Source organism: Gossypium raimondii, chromosome 8 (genome assembly GCF_025698545.1).
Source record: "Gossypium raimondii isolate GPD5lz chromosome 8, ASM2569854v1, whole genome shotgun sequence".
NCBI lineage: Eukaryota > Viridiplantae > Streptophyta > Magnoliopsida > Malvales > Malvaceae > Gossypium > Gossypium raimondii.
This window is the reverse complement of record NC_068572.1, coordinates 25,348,361-25,370,392: the sequence shown is the minus strand read 5'-3', so window position 1 is coordinate 25,370,392 and position 22,032 is coordinate 25,348,361. Positions and strand designations below refer to the sequence as shown.

The 22,032-nt window shown below is 34.7% G+C and overlaps 1 non-coding gene across 1 annotated transcript; it reads right to left on the bottom strand.

The window, feature by feature from the left end:
* Positions 1–19,566: 19,566 nt before the first annotated feature.
* On the bottom strand, positions 19,567–19,673 carry LOC128032276 (small nucleolar RNA R71). The gene has a single exon (XR_008188404.1). It is a non-coding gene; the product is annotated as a small nucleolar RNA R71 (small nucleolar RNA).
* Positions 19,674–22,032: the final 2,359 nt, after the last annotated feature.

The following is a 22,032-nucleotide window of genomic DNA, read 5'->3' as shown; positions in this document are numbered from 1 at the left end:
TTAGAACAGTAGTTTTGGGACCACAAATTCGATGAGTAAATTTTTATTTTATTATTATTTTCATGTCTATGGGATGTTAGTAAGGTCGTATTAAAATTTTGTTGAGAAATTTTAATGTTTACGTGATTAATTAAGTGGAAAGGACTAAATCATAAACAGTGTAAAAGTGCAGTTCTATTAGCTAAAAGAGTCAATTTGTAATACTGTTAAAGATTGAGGGTTATGCCATGAATGATTTTGTGTGATTCTTGATGTTTAATGATAGATTATGAGTTCTTGTTGATAAATAAACAAGTTTTGTAAAGTGATTTTTATGAAAATTGTATTTAGGGACTTGTTTGTAAAATGGTAAAATTTCATGGTAGATTTATGAAATGATGGTTTGTAAGAATTTTAAGTCCCTATAGAAATTGTCTAGATTGGAAAGATTATTAAAATGCTTAGATTTCAATTTATGGGCTTAAAGACTACATTTTGAAAAGTTAAACTACAAAGGGCAAAATAGTAATTTTGCAAAAATATGAAATGTGGACTAAGTTGAATGCTAGGGATATTAAATGGATTAAATGTTTCTATTTAGATCAAGACAGACCACGTACGGATCTAGATTAGGGAAAAGCTAAAGCCTCGGATTAATCGATTACATTCCTATGCCCTAGTTGTCGAGGTAAGTTCGTATATACGGATTACTATATTCATGTTATTCAATTGTATGTTATTATGTATATCCAAAGAAATATCAAGAAGGTTATCGAGTTCCAATTGAACCTTAGAAATTTGTAGCATACAAATGACATGTCATTATGGATTTCATGTTTCGGGTGCTGGTCTTGAATGACCTACCGATGGTTGAGGTCCTACATTTGTTGCGGATACTCTATACCTCATGTGAGTAGCAACGTGTAGCTTACATTCTGACCCACAGCTCGTGTGAGCAGACCCATTTCACAGCTTGTGTAAGCAATGATGTAAAGGAAATGCTATGGTTATATGTTTAAGCCCACTTCGTGTGAGCTTTCCCTTGTATTCGATGATATTCTAGATGGTTGAACGGGCATGAAAAGGAAAGGAAACGGTAAGTGTTCAAATGAAATATATCATGTACTCATGAAAAGGAAATGGTGATTTAAATTATATAAGCAAAGATATAAGTTACTTGTTATGGATGAACTCATTTGAACCATGTATAAATGCACTAACTTGTGTATTTGTTGATGTTGTTAGGCATTGTGCAAAGTTTGTGGTATTAGCTGATGCTTTAATTATGCTATTTACATTATGCAAATGAATTGTAAGTTTTGTTTATGTTATACGAACTTACTAGGCATTATGTGCTTACGTAGCTTTCTTTCCTGTGTTATATAGAATATCGGAAGCTCAATCGGTTTTGAACTTTGTTGGAGATCTATCACACTATCCAGCATAAATATCAGTAGTTTTTTTTTGGCCAAGGTTATAATGGCATGTATGGGCGGACTTATAATGATGTTTAAGTTGAATGCTTAGATGATGATTTGGTATGTATAAGTTGCTTGGTTTGGTACATTTGATGCCTTGCTAGATTTTGTCAATGTAGCTATGTTGTTGCATGTTTGAATGGCTCAAATGTTATGTGTTAAGCTAAATTGATTATGGTTAAGATATGGCATGTTTTTGGAATATATTGAGCTAGATGTTGATGATTGAAATGGGGTATCATATACATGTTTAGGTAAGTCATGGATGAATGCAATTGAGGTGCCTTGAATGGCATATTGGTTGATTGATTTAAGATCTTGAATTGGTCATTATATGTATGTTTTGATAAAGTTTTGTCTTGATTATGTGCACAAAAGGCCTATAGATGTATCCATGATTTGGTGATGGAAATGACTTCATTTTGGCCAAATTTCTATCCACACAGCTTTAGACACAAGCATGTGACTCAGCTGTGTATAACACACAGCGTGGCGACACGGCCGTGTGTCCCCTATAGGTTCCTTTGCATAGAAGTCAGTCAGTTACACAGCCTAACACACGGCCTGGCACACGAGCGTATGGGGATATTTCAAGAGTTATATGGCTTGGCACACAGCTGTGTGACCCTACTCAGAGAGTAGCACGGGTGAGGACACGAGTTTGGACACGTCCATTTGTCCCCAGTTTGAAGGTTACACGGCCTGAGACACGGGTGTGTGTCTCAGCTGTGTGAGGCACACGGCCAGGCCACACGATTGTGTGACCTCTATTTTCCAAAATTTGTAACTTTTTCATAAACTTTCCAAATGATTTCAAATTAGTCCAGGATTGTTTCTAAGGTGTTTCTAGGGCCTCGATGGATCGATTTAGGGACAATATGTATATGCATGATTGTTTTGTAGTATATTTTCATTAATGTATGAAATTTATGTTTCAAGGTTCTATTTGTTGGGTAATGTTTCGTAACCCTAATCTGGCGACAGATACGTTTAGGGGTGTTACAGTAATAGTGCACTACCTAGTTATAATCATCCTATGCCAAGGCAAAATGTTCAACAGGGTCAAGGATCATCTTCTACCTCCATTGAAGCTTTGCTCAAGGAATATATGGCAAAGAATGATGTTAGAACCAGGCTATGTCCCTCAGAGCTCTTGAGAATCAAGTGGGGCAGATAGTGAATGCTTTAAATTTGAGGCCCCAAGCAGCATTGCCAAGTGATACTCTAACACCCTTAACTCGTATCCGTCGTCGGATTAAGGTTACGAAGAATTACTATACAAACTGAATATTAAAACATACATTTCATACATTATCGAAAACATATCATAAAACATTCATTTACATATATATCGTCCCTAAATCAAGCACTCATGGCTCTAGAAACACCTTAGAAACAATTCGAGACTAAATTTGGAAACATTTGAAAGTCTAAGAAAAAAATAGAAAATTTTGACTATAGGGGTCACACGGCCGTGTGCCTCACATGGCTGAGACACACGCCTGTGTCTATGGCCGTGTAACCATCAAAGTGGGGACACACGACCATTTCCCAGCCTGTGTCCTCACCCGTGTAACTCTTTGAGTAGGTCACACGGCCATGTCACACACCCGTGTGCTAGGCCGTGTAACTCTCAAAATAGCCCCACAAGCCCGTGTGCCAGGCCATGTGTTAGGTCATGTAACTAACTGAGTTGCATGCAATAGAACTACAGAGGACACAAGGTCGTGTTGCTAGGCTGTGTGTCACACACGATTGAGTCACATGCCCTTGTCTCAGGCTGTGTGGACATGGATCTGCCCAAAATCAAGCCATTTCGAACACCAAATCAAGCATACACCGATAGGCCTTTTGAGCACATGAAGAAGACATTAAAACCTTACCAAAACATGCATATAATGACCAATTCAAAAGTCATAAAATCAACTAACTAATATGTCATTCAAGGCACCTCAATTGCAACTATCCAAACTTACCTAAACATGCATACTTTATCCCTTTTCATTCGTCAACTATTAGCTTCAAAACTTACCAACTATGCCACATTTTGACCATTAACATTCCATCACAAAATCATGTCATTTGAGTCATTCAAACATGCAACAACATAACCACATTGGCACAAACTAGTAAGGCATCAAATGTACCAAACCAATCAACTTATACATACCAAATCAACACCTAAGGATTCAATTAAACGTCATTATAGGTCTACCTATACACCTATACATGTCATTATAACCTTGGCCAAAACATCAAAAACTACCAAAATTTATGATTGATAGTGTTATAGGTCTCCGACAAGCTTCCACACCAAACGAGCTTCCGATAATGTATAAAACATAGGAAAGAAAACTACGTAAGCACATAATGCTTAGTAAGTTCGTAGAACATGAAACAAAACTTACCATTTCATCAAAATAACATTAAGTATAAGCATAATGTAATCCAACCACAAGCTTGGCATAGGCCTAAGCATCATCATCAATAATACACAAGTTAGTGCATTATTACATAATTTACTTCAATTAAACATAAGGTAAGCCATTTCTACATGAACATACTTCATTTGATTCATTCACCTTTCCATGTACATATGCATTATTCCATTTGGAAACTTACCTTTTGAATTCCTTCTCAAGCTTGTTGAACCATCTAGAATATTACCGGATACTTGGGCAGGCTCACACGAAGTGTGCTTAAACATATAACCATAACCTTTCCTTTACATCACTGCTCACACAAGCTGTGAAATGGGTCTGCTAACATGAGCTGTGGGTTAGAATGTAAGCTACACGATGCTGCTCACACAAGCTGTGGAGTATCCACAGCAAATACAGGACCTCAACCATCAATAGGACATTCAAGACCAGCACCCGAAACATGAAATCCTTAATGACATGTCATTTGTATCCTACGAATTTCTAAGGTTTAATCGGGACTCAATAACTGTCACAACATTGCTTTGGATATATATCATTTAATTACATGGCAAATAACACATTAACATATAAATTGATATAGCATTAAATTTATATTTATTCATACGAGCTTACCTCAACCACTAGAGAGTAGAAACGAGATCGACTAATATGACACTTTAGCTTTTTCCTGATCTAGATCCGTACGTGGTTTATCTTGATCTAAATAGACAAATTTAATTCATTTAATACCCCTAGCATTCAATTTAGTCAACATTTCATATTTTTGCAAAGTTATTATTTTTCCTCTAATATTTTAACTTTCCGTAATTTAGTCTGTAAGCTCATAAATTGAAATTTAAACATTTTACTCCTCCTTTCAACCTGGCCAAATTCTCTAGGGACTTAAATCAACTCATACAAATCATCATTTCATAAATTTAACTTGAACTTTTACTAATTTTACAAACAAGTCCTTAAATGCCATTTTCATCAAAAATCAGTTTACAAAACTTGTTTATTTATTAACAAGGACTCATAATCTATCATTAAACATCAAGAATCATACAAAAGCTTTCATGGCATAACCCTCAATCTTTGACAGTTTTTCAAATTACTCCCTGGGCTAGCTAGATTAGGCTACAACGACTTTAAAAACATAAAAATCATTAAAAAAAAGGATCAAAATCACTTACATGGAAGCAAAACAACTTGGTCGAATGCTCCAAACCTTAAAAATGGTGTTTTTGTTCTTTAATTTTTGTGGTGATTCTCAACTAAGAAGATGATACCATCTTTTACCTTATTTTACTTTACTTAATAATTAAATTATTTATTTAACCTTGCCTATTAACACTAAAATCACTTAATTTTATGTCCATAAATGTTCACTAGATTTATGAATTGTATTATTACCATCTAAGTCCTTTCACTTTAATTTTTCATAGCCATTTGACCCTGTTAACTAATGGAACTCTACCTTTACACTTTTTTTATGATTTAGTCCTTTTCACTTAATTAATCAGGCAAACATCAGAATTTGTTAACGAATTTTTAATACAACCTTACTAATATCCCATAAACATTAAAATAATGATAAAATAAAAATTTACTTGTCAGATTTGGGGTCCTAAAATCGCTGTTCCAATTTTACTAAAAATAGGTTGTTGTAGATACTAAGAATTTGAAATCACAAGGGAATGAACAATACCTGACCAACACTCTCAGATGTGGGACACAATTGGATGATGTTGTTCAAGACACCACTGTAGAAGAGGACAAGTCCAGACTCAACCATGGAAAGAATTCAGAATCAACTGAAAAGCATACTGCACCTGGAAAGGGTAAATGAAAGAATGTTGCAGCAAGGTCAGATCATGTTGCCAAAAAAATGCCAAGGCAAAACAGGATTAGCAACCTGAAGGACGGCCACCTCCATCTTTTCCTTAGAAATTTAACAATTGTAAACAAGATACCTAGTTCAAAAGATTTCTAGATGCCCTAAAACAACTCCACATAAACATACTATTAGTAGAAGCGCTGGAGCAGATTCCCAATTATGTGAAGTTTATTAAAGACATACTGTCAAATAAGCGCAGATTGGGAGAAATCGAGGTTGTTGTTGTCATTGAAAGATGCACATCAATGCTGATGTATAAGTTACCTCCAACGTTGGTAAGGCATTATGTGATTTAATAGGAAATCAATATGTGATTTAATAAGTTACCTAGGGAATTTCACTATCCCATGTTCAATAGGAAATCAGTATGTTGGTAAGGCATTATGTGATTTAGGAGCAAGTACAAATGTAATACCTATGTCTACTTTCAGTAAGCTTGGAATTGGGAAAGTAAAACCTACTACGGTTATGTAGCAATTGGCTAATCAATCCTATGTATATCCAAAAGGTAAAATTGAGGACGTGCTGGTAAAAGTAGATAAGTTTATTTCTCCAACAGATTTCCTTATTTTAGAATGTGAAGCTGACATAGATGTGTTAATTATTCTTGGAAGACCTTTTCTTGCTACTGGTAGGATATTAATTGATGTGTAGAAAGGTGAATTGACCATGAGGGTAAATGATCAACATATTACTTTCAATGTATTTGATGCCTTGAAATCTATTGATGAGAATGAAGAATGCCACGCCATTGGACTGATAGAAATAGTAGTGGAGGAAGAGTTCATAAGATATTTCCACATCAATTTTGATAATGATGAAAACTCACTTAAGCGGAGTAACGTAATAATTTTTTCCTAATGATCACTACTGGGGTGCTCATGTGGATCGAGACAAGCAATCCATTGACCTCCGAGATGCTTGAGTTAGTATTTTTGTTTTATTTTTCCTTTCTTTAATTGCTTTACTTTCATTTCATTTTTATTATTTGTTATCATTAATTATTTACTGTTGTTTCATTTTTGCTTTTATCTTTGAGTAATTGTGATACTAAGAGGATTTTGACGCATCATCTCAGAAGGAAATTATGTTGTGACAAACTGGGTAAATGAATGTTGACGTACGAGGTAACATAGGTTGATTGGATAGAAAAGTCCAAGGGAGAGATTTCAAGATGGTCGGGTCCATTCTGTTATTTGGGTAGCCCAAGGAGGAGGAGCCAAAACTTTTATTTTAGGGCTAGGTCACCTAACATTTTGCCCTGAACAAAATACCCTTATTATTCTCTACCTTCCCCACCTATTTATCCCAATTCCAAAAGTTGTAAAGGAGCCAGCTCAAACTCCTGCTGCCAGAGCTGAATTCGCAAATTTGGGAACTACTACTGATGAAGGAGAAACTGTTGCCAAGGAGCCTAAAAAGACAACATCATTAAATCTTGAGAATGAAGAAGAAGAAGTGAAAGATGAAACTGCCACTGCCCCTACTGCTACCATAAATGATAAAGACCCTGTTCCACCCACCTCACCAACCTCCACGACTACATAAGACCATGACATTGATCGTCTTATTTATGAGCTCACAAAAACCGATAAGGAGGGGGACAAAATGAACCCCCTGAAGAGGAAGTTGCGGTATAAAGTCAGTTCCCATAAATTCACTCACAAGGTTGAATGAAGTAAGTACACTCTAGTCCAAGCCAGAGATTTTTTTCTTACCTCATGCATTTATTTATTCTTGTCATTACATTTTCTATACATATTTATATTTTTGTTTTTCTGTTACATATTTGTACATGCATTGAGGACAATGCATTCTTTAGGTTTTGTGGTGTATTGTGCATCTAGATTGCATTAGATATGTAGTTGAACATGTTGTTTTTGTATTTTTTTTGTTTATTTGTCATTCATTTTGCCATGGCACATATGATTGCCAGGAATTGTTTAGACTGTGATGAGTGTGTTTTTGTCTTTGATGTTCGCAGAGGAGCTTAATTCTTCAATAAACTTAGAAAGTTGTGACAGTGGATTAGGTGATTTTAGCTTAGGATAGTTTTCATGTAAATTGATCCCTAAAATTAATATGTCCTAATTCTATTACAATTGATCTATAGTAAGTTTCTTTTGATAACCTTAGAGACTCTTCAAGCTAACCTTAGTGCAATGGTTATACTCAATAATGAATAAAGTTACAATGTTTAAGAAAATTCAAGAAAAAAATACCATCAAATACTGCAATGCTTAGTACTGATGAGTAGGCCAGCAACATTTTGTTTACTCCATTGTGTTGTTGATTAGAAAAGCAAGTTTGAGTAAGAGTGTGCAACAGAGACAAAAATAATAGTTTAGGGGCACTCCACTATAGTATTAGGCTGAGTAGCTAAGCGGGTAGTTGTTTGCTCCATCTATCTTTTTACTCAAAAGCCTTAGCTTCATAAGTGAGTGTTCAAATCGTGACATGATTGAGTATTTGGCAATTTATTGTACAATCCATTAAAATTTTCGAGTCAAGGAATCATGCAATGAGCTGAATCCCCTAATAAAAAAATAGGCATAACAAATGGATATGTAACACCCCTAACCCGTCTCCATTGTTAGATTAGGGATACGGAGCTCTACCATATAATACAAAACATTTAAATATTTAAACATTCAATAATTTAAATCATATATTCAATCATTCATACACATGCATATTGTCCCTAAATCGAGCCCTCAAGGCCTTCAAAATAGCTTAGAAGCAATTAAAAAACGTTTAGGAAAAAAGATGCAAAATTTACAAAATAGGGGTTACACGGTCGTGTGGCTAGGCCATGTGACTCACATGGTTAAGACACACGCCCGTGTCTCAGGCCATGTAACCTTCAAAATAGGGACATATCGTCGTGTCCCAGACTGTTTCCTCACCTATGTAACTCTCTGAGTAGGATTACACAGCCGTGTCACACGCCCGTGTGTTAGGCCGTGTATCACACACAGCTGAGTCATGCGCCCATGTCTCAAGTCGTGTGGACCTAAAATTCACCTAACACTAGCCATTCCCAACACTAATTCATGCATAATCACTTGAACCATTTGTGCACACCTACAAGGCATCAAACCATACCTAAACAGGTATATAATTGCCATTCTAAAAGTTCGATTTCAACTAACTAGTATGCCATTTAGAGGCACCTCAAATGCATTCATAAGACTTACCTAAACATGCATATGTTACCATATTTCAATCATTTATTACTAGTTCAAATATGAACTAAAACATGCCACAAGTAACCATTTTCATACCATCATCAACATGCCAGGAGAACCATATCAACAAGCACCTCAAAGTAACCAAAATCACATAATTTGGTAAGGTTTTTAGGTGTACCAAACAAATATAGCTTTCCAAAGCTTATGCATACCAAGACACCATTAGCGCATGCATCATAATAGCATTACAAATCACCCTATACATGCCATTATAAACCTTAATCAAATTACACAAAATCTAGCAAATTGTTCACTGGATAGTGTGATAGATCTATGACGAACATCCAACTGATCAAGCTTCTGATAATCTACAAAGCAAAGGAAAATAAATGTATAATCAATGGATGCTTAGTAAACTCGTATAAACTTCAAGCATAGTATACTATTTCAATAATAAACTTTACGAAATTGTATAAACCTTTACCAATGCCATAAGGTTAATACGACCTATATAACAACATCAAACTCACAAGTTAGCTTACTTGTTCATGATACATATGAAATCAACCACATATATATAAAAACATAAGATTTAATTCATCATTGTTACCATACGATCATGTTTCATTCCATTTTCTTTCTTATCGTTTCCAATACCACGAATTTAATATAAGCCTATTAAAGCATAATCAAGCTCACATGCTAGTAGATTCATTGGCAATCATATAAACTAAATTATAACATAAATAGATTTTAGAAAATGCATTATATATCGAATTTGAAAAAGAGTCAGAAGAAATGGTTCGATCCTCTTATTTTGATTTCTCGGACTGAGAGATCCATGAATCAGGATCCTAATTCATATAAATACAAATGGCCCAATGGGAGAAAGAATTTCCAGTAGCATTTGGAACATTTCGTTTCTTAGCAGAAGAGCCGTTTTCAAGTAGTGTTCAATTGATTACGTATTAATCAATATTCGATTAACTATGCTAAGTTTATCGACAAAAATATTTGTCTAAGTCACTTCGTTTATTTTTGTCCAAGTTACTTCTCTTTTTGTCCAAGTTGCTTCTCTTTTTGTCTAACTCACTTCCTTTTTTTTCTTTGTGAGTTTCGGGAATATTCCCATTCATAGGTCTGAGATCCACATCTATGAATTGAAAGGTCCGAATGATCAACTTTGCAATAAGTTGTTAGAATCAATAGGCCGCATCAACCATTTTATATAGTTATGAACCTTTCTTTTAAGTCACTTACCGTTCCATTCCTTTTTCCTTAATTAACCATTTAAACGTCAAAATTTCTTAACGAAACTTTAATACGACCTTAATAACACTCCATAAATATTTAATAAAATATTTACAGCTTGGTTTATAAAAACGAGGTCCTGATACCTCATTATTCATTCCAAATTATTCATTCCTATAACATAAATTACCATTTCAGAAACCATTTTAATACTATATTTGACTCATAAATATTAAATACTAATATTTAAAAACCTACTCGTCGGATTTGTAGACCCAAAACCACTATTTTTGACACCACTGAAAACGGGATGTTACAACTCTCCCCTTAACGAAAATTTTGTCTTCGAAAATTTTCACCTAATAATAGCTATTCAGACCAAGTCTAACTTTTACCCTTTTCAGGGTATTCCATAAAAAAAATCTATCATAACCCATTCCCAATCAGAACTCATATCAGAGCTTGATACTATACCTTGACTTATAAACATAATAGACTCTAACTGATGTTTCTGACACATCTGCATCTGTAACTTTCAAATGAAAAACATTCCATTGCATGAAAAGCTTCAAACAATATCATTTAAAAACAAGTATGATAGTTGCTACTATGAAGACGGTTTTATCCCATAATAACATTTTCTGATTATCACTAATCTGGTTGATATACCCTTGTATCATGTCTTCTAGAATATGAATTTCCCATTCTAACTATTCGTCTGTTCACCCATGAATTTGAAAAATTTATTCCCAAATTTAAAGATGCACTAAATACATATAACTCATTATCTCTTCAAGTGAATAATTCGTTTTGTCTAAAACAAATGAGTCGATCTTGTAAACCTAGTAGTAACAATTCAAAATAATTCTTGTGTCTGGTCGTCAAGATAATCCAGGCATATAGTATATCATAGTTCCCTCACAATACCAATTAAAGATCATCAAAACTGTATTAACTCATATAGAATACGACTTCTAGTTTTGACTTGTTGACATGATTCGAGATTACCTGAGTAATGAGATCTAATATGCGAGGTTAAGCTCGATCTTCCATCATCTATACTTTTGCCGTTATCCATTCCCTTCATGAAAGCTAAAAATGGAATACATAATGAAACTATTTACATTATTAACATCACAGCTTTAGACCATACCAGAGCCATAACCATCAAAAGAATTAGAAGGATTATTTTGCTCCTTCCTCCGAAAACCTTCTTTCAGGCTATGCACAGTACTCTAATAAGATAGACGCTACAACCATATAACTAAAATAATGCCTCAAGTACCAATAATGCACCCCGAAGAAAATGAGAAATCCTAATATAATTCTAGCAACAACAAGTACAGCAACACGAGCTCTATAAAGCTGAGATCTATATCAACATACTCCCATGATTCAGTTAAGAATTATAATCGTAACAAATATAATTATCTCAAGCCAATATATATCCATTATAGATGAACCTTATTTGATATAATAGATAATAACAACAATAAGAAAGTTGAGATTAAAAAGTCCAAGATGTAAAGCTCTATTAAACTCCTGAGAATATAACCCATTTCTATACTATCAGAATATACAAATTATGAGCCTTTTGGACATACTCGTCCACATCCAAACTATTTCTATTGAAGACTATGCGGCATAATAAGAACATAACGATTGCTAAATAAATTGATGATACCCCAAAGAAAAATCCAGAAGGATAATATCACTCAGACGCACTAGAACCAACTATGACATAAACAATACCAATTCTATATGCATAAAACAAAATAACAACCAGTAGATGTAGAAAAATAAGAACACATGAGTTTTTCCATCGAGTCCACTACCAAAACATAATTGAATAGAATGCTAAAAAATAGAACAATGTCGATCATTAATCAGCCAGACTAACAATACCTCTACCTAACATCATATTAGCCATCACCTCTCCATAATAAGAATGACATTTGGAGATGAAACTACCGCATATGCCATTAAAGATAAAGGAATGCATAGAATACCCAGATAAGGTAATTGTAAGATATTCGACCATAGCAGCAACATTCAAATATTTTATAGTTCGAACACTACCTCACTGATTACTAAAGTCATCGGTGATCCGACATTATCCTGTTCTACTAAAGTAATCAATTCAGAAGAAATCCTGCATAACCCATTCTATAAATACCACAGTAGTTAAAGTCGATTATCAGTGAATAATTTCTTCTTTCAATAGTGATGTTGTACATCCCAAATAATCTCTAGTAAAGGTTAAAATCTGAACTAGAACTCTCTTTATTTACTATCCAACCCTTGGCTTTGACCACATTATTACTTACTCAACCGTTGAACTCCTCAACTCCTTTTTTGTAAACTTAATCATCATAAATCTTGTGCATGTTCTGTTATATAAGACTTTTAAGATGAGAGGGTGGAGGTTGTAAAGCCACAAAGTTTGATTCTCATATATACACATCAAATGTAACATTCATTATCAATATACATTATGAGTTTCTGGTTAACATTAGCAACTATTTGATCAGATACTTGAGTGTCACTTTCAGTATTACCGGAATTAGCTCAGTTGGAAAACATCTTTGTCTATAAGTGAAACAAATCTCATCAGAGTTAGGAGGCATCAAACTATCATAGGTTATATAATGCCATGTATTTCTAGACTCCATACATGCTACGTCCAGTCTCAGAACTGACTAAACCGTAGTTCTAATACTACTAATGTAACACCCCTAATCCGTCTTCGTCGTCAGATTAGGGTTACAGAGCTTTACCGTACAATCAAAAACATTTAAACATTCAATAATTTAAATCATATCATAAATCATTAATACACAAGCATATTGTCCCTAAATTGAGCACTCAAGCCCTTAAAAATAGCTTTGAAGTAATTCGGGACTACTTTGAAACAATTCAGAAAGTTTAGGAAAACCGATGCATAATTTACAAAACAGAGGTTAAACGACCGTGTGACTCACATGACTGAGACACACACCCGTGTCTCAGGCCGTGTAACCTTCGAACTAGGGACACACAGCCGTGTCCCAGCCCATGTCCTCACCAGTGTAACTCTCTGAGTAGGGTTACACGACCGTGTCACAAGCCCATGTGCCAGGCTGTGAAATTTCCCTACACGCCTATGTGTCAGGCCGTGTCCTAGGCCATGTTTCACACACGACTGAGTCACACACCAATGTCTCAGGCAGTGTAGGCCTAAAATTCACCTAAAACAAGCTATTCCCAATACCAATTCATGCATAATCACTTGAACCATTTGTGTACACCTACAAGGCATCAAACCATACCTAAACATGCATATAATTGCCATTCCAAAAGTCCTATTTGAACTAACCAATATGCCATTCAAAGGCACCTCAAAGGCATTCATCAAAACTTACCTAGATTTACATATGTTACCACATTTCAATCATCAATTACTAGTTCAAATATGAACTAAAACATGTCACAAGTAACCATTTTCAGACCATCATCAACATGCCAAGAAAACCACATCAACAAGCACCTTAAACTAACCAAAATCACATAATTTGCTAAGGCTTTAAGGTGTACCAAACCAACATAGCTTTCTAAAGCTTATACATACAAAAACACCATTAACACAAGCATCATAATAGCATTACAAATCACCCTATACATGTCATTATAAACCTTAATCAAATTACTCAAAATCTACCAAATTATTCACTGGATAGTGTGATAGATCTCTGACCAACTTCCAACCGATCGAGCTTCCGATAATATGAAAAGTAAAGGAAAATACCTATGTAAGTAAGGAATGCTTAGTAAGCTCGTATAAACTTTAAGCATAATATACCATTTATGTAACACCCATAACTCGTATCCATCGCCAGAATAGGGTTGTAGAGCATTACCGTAAAATTGTAACTTAAAACATTCAATTTCAAACATTTTATAAATCATACTATAATTCATCAAAACTCATGCATAACATTCCTTGTTAGAGCCCTCGAGGCCTTCGAAACACTTTAGATTTCGAACGGTTATGATGTTCTTTTGATTTGTTCGATGACAACTTATAAGACTTTCTAGTTGATATCTTTCTTGAATATCTAGCTTCATAATCAACTTTTCTCTTTTCTTTTCTAAGCTCTTTAGCTTTATGTGCTCGGTCAACTAAAACTACAAATTCTTTCAATTCAAGCATCTCAACTAATAACTTTATGCCTTCATTTAATCCGTCTTCAAACTGTTTACACATGGAAACTTCGGTTGCTATACATTCTTGGGCATACTTGTTCAATCTAACAAATTCCCTTTCATACTCGGACACTTTCATTCGGCCTTGTTTAAGCTAAAGAAACTCTTTGCGTTTCTGATCAAGAAATCTCTAAGTTATATACTTCTTTCAAAACGTGGTTTAAAAGAATTCCCAATCTATACGCTCTCTCTGCACCAGAATTAATGGTAACCAGAACGAAGATCAATTTTTAAAAATATTGTTGTACCTTTTAATTGATCAAACAGATCGACAATACACGGTAATGGAAACTTGTTCTTGATCGTGACTTTGTTGAGTTGACGATAATCAATGCATAATCGCATAGATCCGTCCTTTTTCATAACAAATAGAAGATGTGCACCCCAAGGAGAAAAATTGGGTCGAGCAGAACCCCTATCTGTCAACTCTTGCAACTACGCTTTCAACTCTTTCAATTTTTTAGGTACCATTCTATAAAGAGCTATCAATATCGGAGATGTTCCCGGTACTAACTCAATAGTGGACTCGACCTCTTGGATTGGTGGTAACCCAGGTAACTCTATTGGAAACACATCTGAATACTCACGAACCACTAGAACCGATTCTAGTTTCAACTCAGAAACTCTAGAATCAAATATGCAAGAAATGTACACATCACAGCCTTTTCTAACACATCTTTGTGCTGACATAGCTGAAATCACATTAGACATACTATCCAATATATCAGATTCAATCTAAAGCTTTTCACCATTCTGACACTTTAACGCAATAAGCTTTCGTCTACAGTTCACAACAGCATTATGCAGAGTCAACCAATCTATACCCAAAATCACATCAAACTCATCAAATGGTAATAGCACCAAATCGACCGAAAAGTTACAACCCCAAACCATCAAAGGACATTTTTTACAAACCTTATCAACTATCACATATTAACCTAAGGGGTTTATTACTTTAACCACAAATTCAATGGACTCAACAGGTAAATTCTTACTTGACACTAGATTTGTGCATACATACAAATGTGTTGATCCCGGATCAATTAAAGTAGTAACATCAGTCTCAAAGATAGAAAATGTACCGATAATAACATCTGGTGATGACACTTTCGAGAAGAATAGCTAAAAATAGCTAAAGAATAATAAGAAAAAAGAGATAGAATTAAAGAACCGTACAGGTATTTTTTGTGCATTGCATACGGCTTTGCAATGGAATTCTCTTTTTTCTTTCATTGAAAAAAGAAAAAGAGAAAATATAAAGAGCCTCTATTAGACCCAGATCACTAAATAATCCAATTACTACCCTTCTTTTTTTTCTTTTTTTTTGAAAAAGTTTAAAAATACTATGATGGCTCCGTTGCTTTATATATTTATTTCGTCTAATGTGCGGATCACGTAAGCTCTAGCTGATGCTCATGCCTCATATCTCACAGTAGAGTTCTTTGTTCTAGTACGACTATTACTCGTATTTCCAGGGTTCTAAGGTGGTCTACCTCTCATGGTAGTGTTGCTTGGTCGAACGGTCTGAGCCTTTTCTTTCGATGACCTTTCCAGGTAGTCTTTGAGATAATGCTCAAACAAACCACATCTAAAACATGACCCATTTCTCAATCTGTACTCACTGAAGTGTCGTCTCTTACACTATTGGCAATCAGGCCGGTTGCCCCTGACACTACCCACACAAACTATAGACATAGCCTGGAGTTTTGGACTTGCATGTTGTTTACGTCTATCTTTACTGGAATATTCTTACCTTCGGTGGACTCGATGGTAGGCTTCTTGATAATGAGTATTCCCAATTTGACTAGATTGAGGATGAAATGCATCTATTAGACAACAAACCATTTGAAGATTTAGTAACGACTCTTTGGAATGGTTGGAACAATCACAATAATGCCATCTTGCAAGGAAAGGAGGAAGAGGCTCAGATAGTTTGGGACATGGCGAAAACACTTAGTGATGACTTTCATATTCACAATATGGTTAACAAATCGTTTCTTCCATTGGTCTCTAGAGTTCAAAAATGGGAGAAGATGCCCAATGGATATGTGAAAATTAATATGGATGCTGTCTCACGAACAATAAAACTGGATTTGGGGTGGATTACCTCACTTATTTAACTTCGAAAAGGTCATATTCAAAATTCATTGCACCAGTATTGTTAGTATGACAAGAAAATGCAATGCAGACATCACTATTATCGGTCACTAAATCAAAAAAATTTGTAAATCGATGGAGCTATTCCCTAAGGTTGAGGTTAATTTGATCAATCGAAGCTTCAATAAAGTAGTAGATTTTATTTTTAAATTAGCACATTCGAATAGTAGTAATATATCTTTTGGCATGGATTATCCTAGGGATATTCATGATTTTGTAATTCGTAATTCAATTTAATTTGAGTTCTAGCCTTCGAGTCGTTTTCTGTCAAAAAAATTGTAATTGGTTTTTATTTATTTGAATGATGAATAAATAAATTTCACATTTCACTATTATGTCTTTTGTATTTATGTCTTTCAAATTTTGCATGCATAGCGAAATGGTGGCAAGAAAATTTTAGCTCATTGATTATTTAATTTTAAACTGATGAAAAGTGGCATTATAAGAATGTTTACATTGCGAGAAAGATAACTTAGTTTAGTACATAATCTAAATGAGTTTGTAATCCCATAAAAGAATCAAAGTGAACATTTGATTCAAATATTAAGAAGGATTATTATGTTGTCTATAATTCCAATTGTGAAGATGACTAGTCTTGGCTATTGGAGCAGTTGACTCCACCGGTAGAGATATAGATGTATTCATTGAGAGAATGATAAATTGGATTGGACCTAAGATGAATTAATTCTAAATCCGTTTATGAATTAATTTACTTGTGAAGTTCATGGGGTGGTTTACCTAAATCATGAGTTAGTCACTGACCATGCGTATGGACGGTAAGACCATGTAATTTAGGTCATGAGGTTGATAGTTTGACCTAGTAAAAAAGGTATCAAAAGATGGATATGTCTGCTAAATTATTGGACTGAGAAACCATCCAGCACGAGGGAACTAAAGCCCAGATTCATTACAAGTAGATGGCTGCCCAAAAGTAAGCTTTAGGGTATTTAATTGAAGGTCCTTACAGTTGGAAAATAATTTGAAATCAGCCCAACAACTTGCTATTGAAACTGTCCACCCTATGGCTATTAAGCTTCGGTTTGAATCCAAAGTGAGGAGACTTAGTCATCTCCTTCTCCTGAAATATGGTCGGCCCTGTGCGGTAGAAAAAGAAGGAATAGAAATGATATTTTTAGCTGAATCTACCCCTTACCTTCACCTATAAATACCATGCACCTATCAGTTCTTAAATCATCCCTCGTCCTGCATTCATAAATCATTTCTCTTCTTTCATTAGCATTTGCTCTACATTCCATTTCCCTTTTCCTTCCCTTGTATAGAAACCCATCTTCTTTTCATCCTTTATCCATAAAAACTGTCTCAAAAGTATTCCTTGGTTGGCCACCTTAGGAACTCCTTCGCAAAAGAAGCATCGAGCAGAACAGAGGAGCACACCAGTCAGAATAGATCCGAAAGGCTACTGAACTAAATCAGTCAAAAGATATCGGAAAGGCTACTAAACTGAATAGAGTTTACTCTTTCCTCTTGTAATCTATATTAATTATGTTTGCTTTTATTTTATTGTTTTTTACTTCAATAATGATATTTTAAATCTTATTTCCTAGGATGATTATTTTAATTCAATAAGATCTATTTTATTCATGTTTAGCATGTTTAGGCCTCAGTCAATAATGTTTTCAATTAATATCATGATGCATTTCATTCATACGTGATTGGGTGCACTCAGATTAGCTGAATGATCCTAATCAGACGACGGCTAGTAAACACATAATTGAAAAGTACAATGCTCAATTTAGATCCTTAAACCTGACTAAGTTGAGGTTCATAAAATCTTTAGTTAGATCTATTTCCTTACATAGTTAATATGATTAGTAAAATGTATATTTAACTAAGTAAAATACTACGAAAGGACTTAATTTGGTTTCCAAACTCATGAAAGATCGAGTTATCCTGGAAGCATTTCCAAACATTATTAAGCATGATAAAGTAACTTCAATTGATTGATATAATTATCCAAGCCCATTTAATTTTGATTGTTTTTGTTGCTAAAGCCATCCATTCATACATTTAGGTAAATAGCATCTAGATTAGAATTCCATAGGGATCAATCTTTGCATCTAATTAATTTTACTTAATCATCACCATCCAAATTACTAAATTTTTACTTCAAATTATGAAGTTATAATTTTTCAAATATTTGGTTAAGCTTATATAGTCCATTTGGAGACGATAACTCATTTTACTTACTTATTACTTAAATGACTGTGTACACTTGCACAAACCCCGTCACAAGTTGTTGGCGTCGTTGCCGGGGACTATTGCCTTAATCATTTTTAGTGAAATTATTTTTACAATTTGGTTTTTATTTTTTGTTTAATTTCTAAAATTACTAATTTATTTTTTATTCTTTATTTTTTATTTATTTATCAGGTGTTTTATGAGCATAGATTGAATCATTGATCTATTACCGTGGACCCTAAAATCAAGCAGAATTTTAAAAAAAGAAGACACGAAAGATCTACTTAAAGACAAGCCAAGATGGACCTTGGAAATCAAAACGATGGACAAGGTAATGGAGTCAATCATGTGCACAATCCAATCCTTATTGTTAATGATAAGGATCGTGCCATAAGACAATACATTGTGCCACTCTTCAATGAGTTATATCCAGGAATTAGAAGGACGAATATCGAGGCACCCCAATTCAAGTTGAAATCAGTGATGTTTCAAATGCTCCAAATGGTCGGTCAGTTCAGTGGTATGCCTATAGAAGATCCACACTTACACCTTCGATTATTCATGGAGGTGAGTGATTCATTTAAGTTAGCTGGTGTGACTGAAGACGCACAAAGGTTAAAACTATTTTTGTACTCATTGTGAGATTGAACACGAGCATGGCTGAATTCATTGCAACCAAGTTCAATATCTACATGGCAAGAATTACTAGAAAGGTTTTTGGTAAAATATTTTCCACAGAGCAAAAACACAAAGTGCGTAATGAGATAACTATTTTCCAACAATTAGATGACGGTTCACTATAGGAGGCGTGGAAAAGATTCAAGGAATTACTTTGTACGTGTCCTCATCATGGGATTCCTCATTGTATCCAATTGGAGACATTTTAAAACGGTCTCAACGCACACACAAGATTAATGGTAGATGCTTCTGCTAATAGTGTAATTTTATCTAAATATTATAATGAGGCTTACAAGATCATTGAGAGGATTGCAAGTAATAATTACCAATGGCCGAAAAATCAAACAGTTTCAGAAAGACGAGCAATCAAAGTGAATGAAGTGGATGCACTACGTCACTTTCTGCTCAGGTATCTTCTATTTCCTATATATTAAAATAGTTTACCACTAATGGTTTAAATAATTTTGCAGCTCAATCACCAAGTCAGCTTGATGTTGTTTCCTATGTGTATTATGAGGATGGTCATTCTTTCGAGAATTTCCCTTCAAATCCTAAATTACTTTATTATATAAGGAACCAGTATCAAAATAGAAGTGGACAAAGGACCAAAGTCCAACTTTTAACATCTATTATGGCGTAATCATTCGAACTTCTCCTGAAGTAACCAAGCAAACAGACCGAACAATAATCAAATGTAGCATAGACCCAACCAAAGTCAATGGCTTTGCCAACAAGCTCCACAACCACCTCAAGCTGAGTCATCAAACAGTTTGGAGGAAATGTTGACAGCATACATGGCTAAAACCGACGCCTTGATCTAAAGTCAAGCAGCAATGTTGAAAAATATGGAAAACCAGATAGGTCAATTAGCTACTTAGCTTCATAGTAGACTGCAAGGAGCCTTGTCGAACGATACAAAAAATTTGAGAAATTTGAGTAAAGAGCATTGCAAAGTGGTCAAGTTACAAAGTGGTAAGATTTTGGAACCCAAGGAGGTTGTGCTTGAAGACGAGTCTAATGAAAAGGAGGAAAGTTAACCAACAATCGAAGTTCTTACAACAAAAAAGTTGGATGCTGAAATGTCTAATGAGGTAAACCCTAAACTAGTAAATTTTGAAAAGCTAACACCCTCTTTTGTAGATTTACCACCTCAAAAGACTTGTTCGTATCAACCTAAAGTTCCATATCCTCAACGGCTTCAGCAGAATAAGCAGAAACAAGAGGTAAAATTCAAGAAGTTCTTAGATATTTTAAAGCAATTACACATCAACATTTTGTATGTGGAGGCTTTAGGATAGATGCCCAACTATGTGAAGTTTATAAAGGATATTTTGTCCAATAAGAAACGACTTAGTGAGTATGAGACTGTCGGTTTGACGAAGGTATGTAGTGCGTTCTTACAAAACAAGCTACCTCTAAAATTGAAGGATCCTGGAAGCTTTGTGATACCTTGTAACATCAGTGAATCATATTGTGGTAAAGCTTTGTTCAGCCTTGGAGCAAGCATCAACTTGATGCCCAAATCTTTTTTCAAGCTATTGGGAATAGGTGAAGTAAGACCCACTAATGTGACACTTCAACTAGGGGATCGATCGTTAGCATATCCTAAAGGAAAAATCGAGGATGTTTTGGTAAGAGTTGATAAATTTATTTTTCGTGTTGATTTTATTGTTTTGGACTTTGAAGCAAATAAGGAAGTTGCAATCATCTTGGGGAGACCATTCCTAGCCACGAGAAGAACGTTCATAGATGTGAAAAAAGGCAAACTCACCATGAGAGTTCAAGATAATAAGGTAACATTTAATGTTCTAAAGGCTATGAAATTTCCCGATCAGATGGAAGAGTGTTCAATAATGGAGGAATTAGAAACCATAGTTTCTATGGAAAACAATTCTGAAGAAGACCTTTTGGAGAACACTTTAGGATCTAAACCATTCAAAGATGAAAAAGATAGTGAAGGTTTGGCTTTGATGGAAGCTAATCCAAGGTGTTATGATCAACCACTGCTGCTCGAACCGGTAGAGTTAGACGTTTGGGAATTTACACAACCCAAGTTGTTAATCAAAGAACCACCTAAAGGTACTAATGTCCCACTTAAAATACATTTATCTTGGTAATTGTTCTACTTTGCCTGTGAGTGTTTCAACAGACTTAACAGAACATCGAGATGAGTAATTGATTGATATTTTAAAGAAATCTAAAAAAAATTGGTTGGACCATAGCTGACATATAGGGTATAAGTCATTCCTACTGTATGCATAAAATTATTTTAGAGGAAGGTGAAAATGTAAAATTGATGGGCAAAGGAGACTTAACCCTATCATGAAAGAATTAGTACGAAAAGAGGTAATTAAATGGTTACATGCGTGAATTATTTATCCCATCTCAGATAGCTCTTGGGTAAGCCCGGTACAATACGTACCAAAGAAAGGTGGAATCACGATTCTCAAGAATGAACAGAATGAGTTAATCCAGACAAGAACTGTCACGGGTTGGATAATTTGTATTGGCTACAGAAAGTTGAACAAAGTCACTTG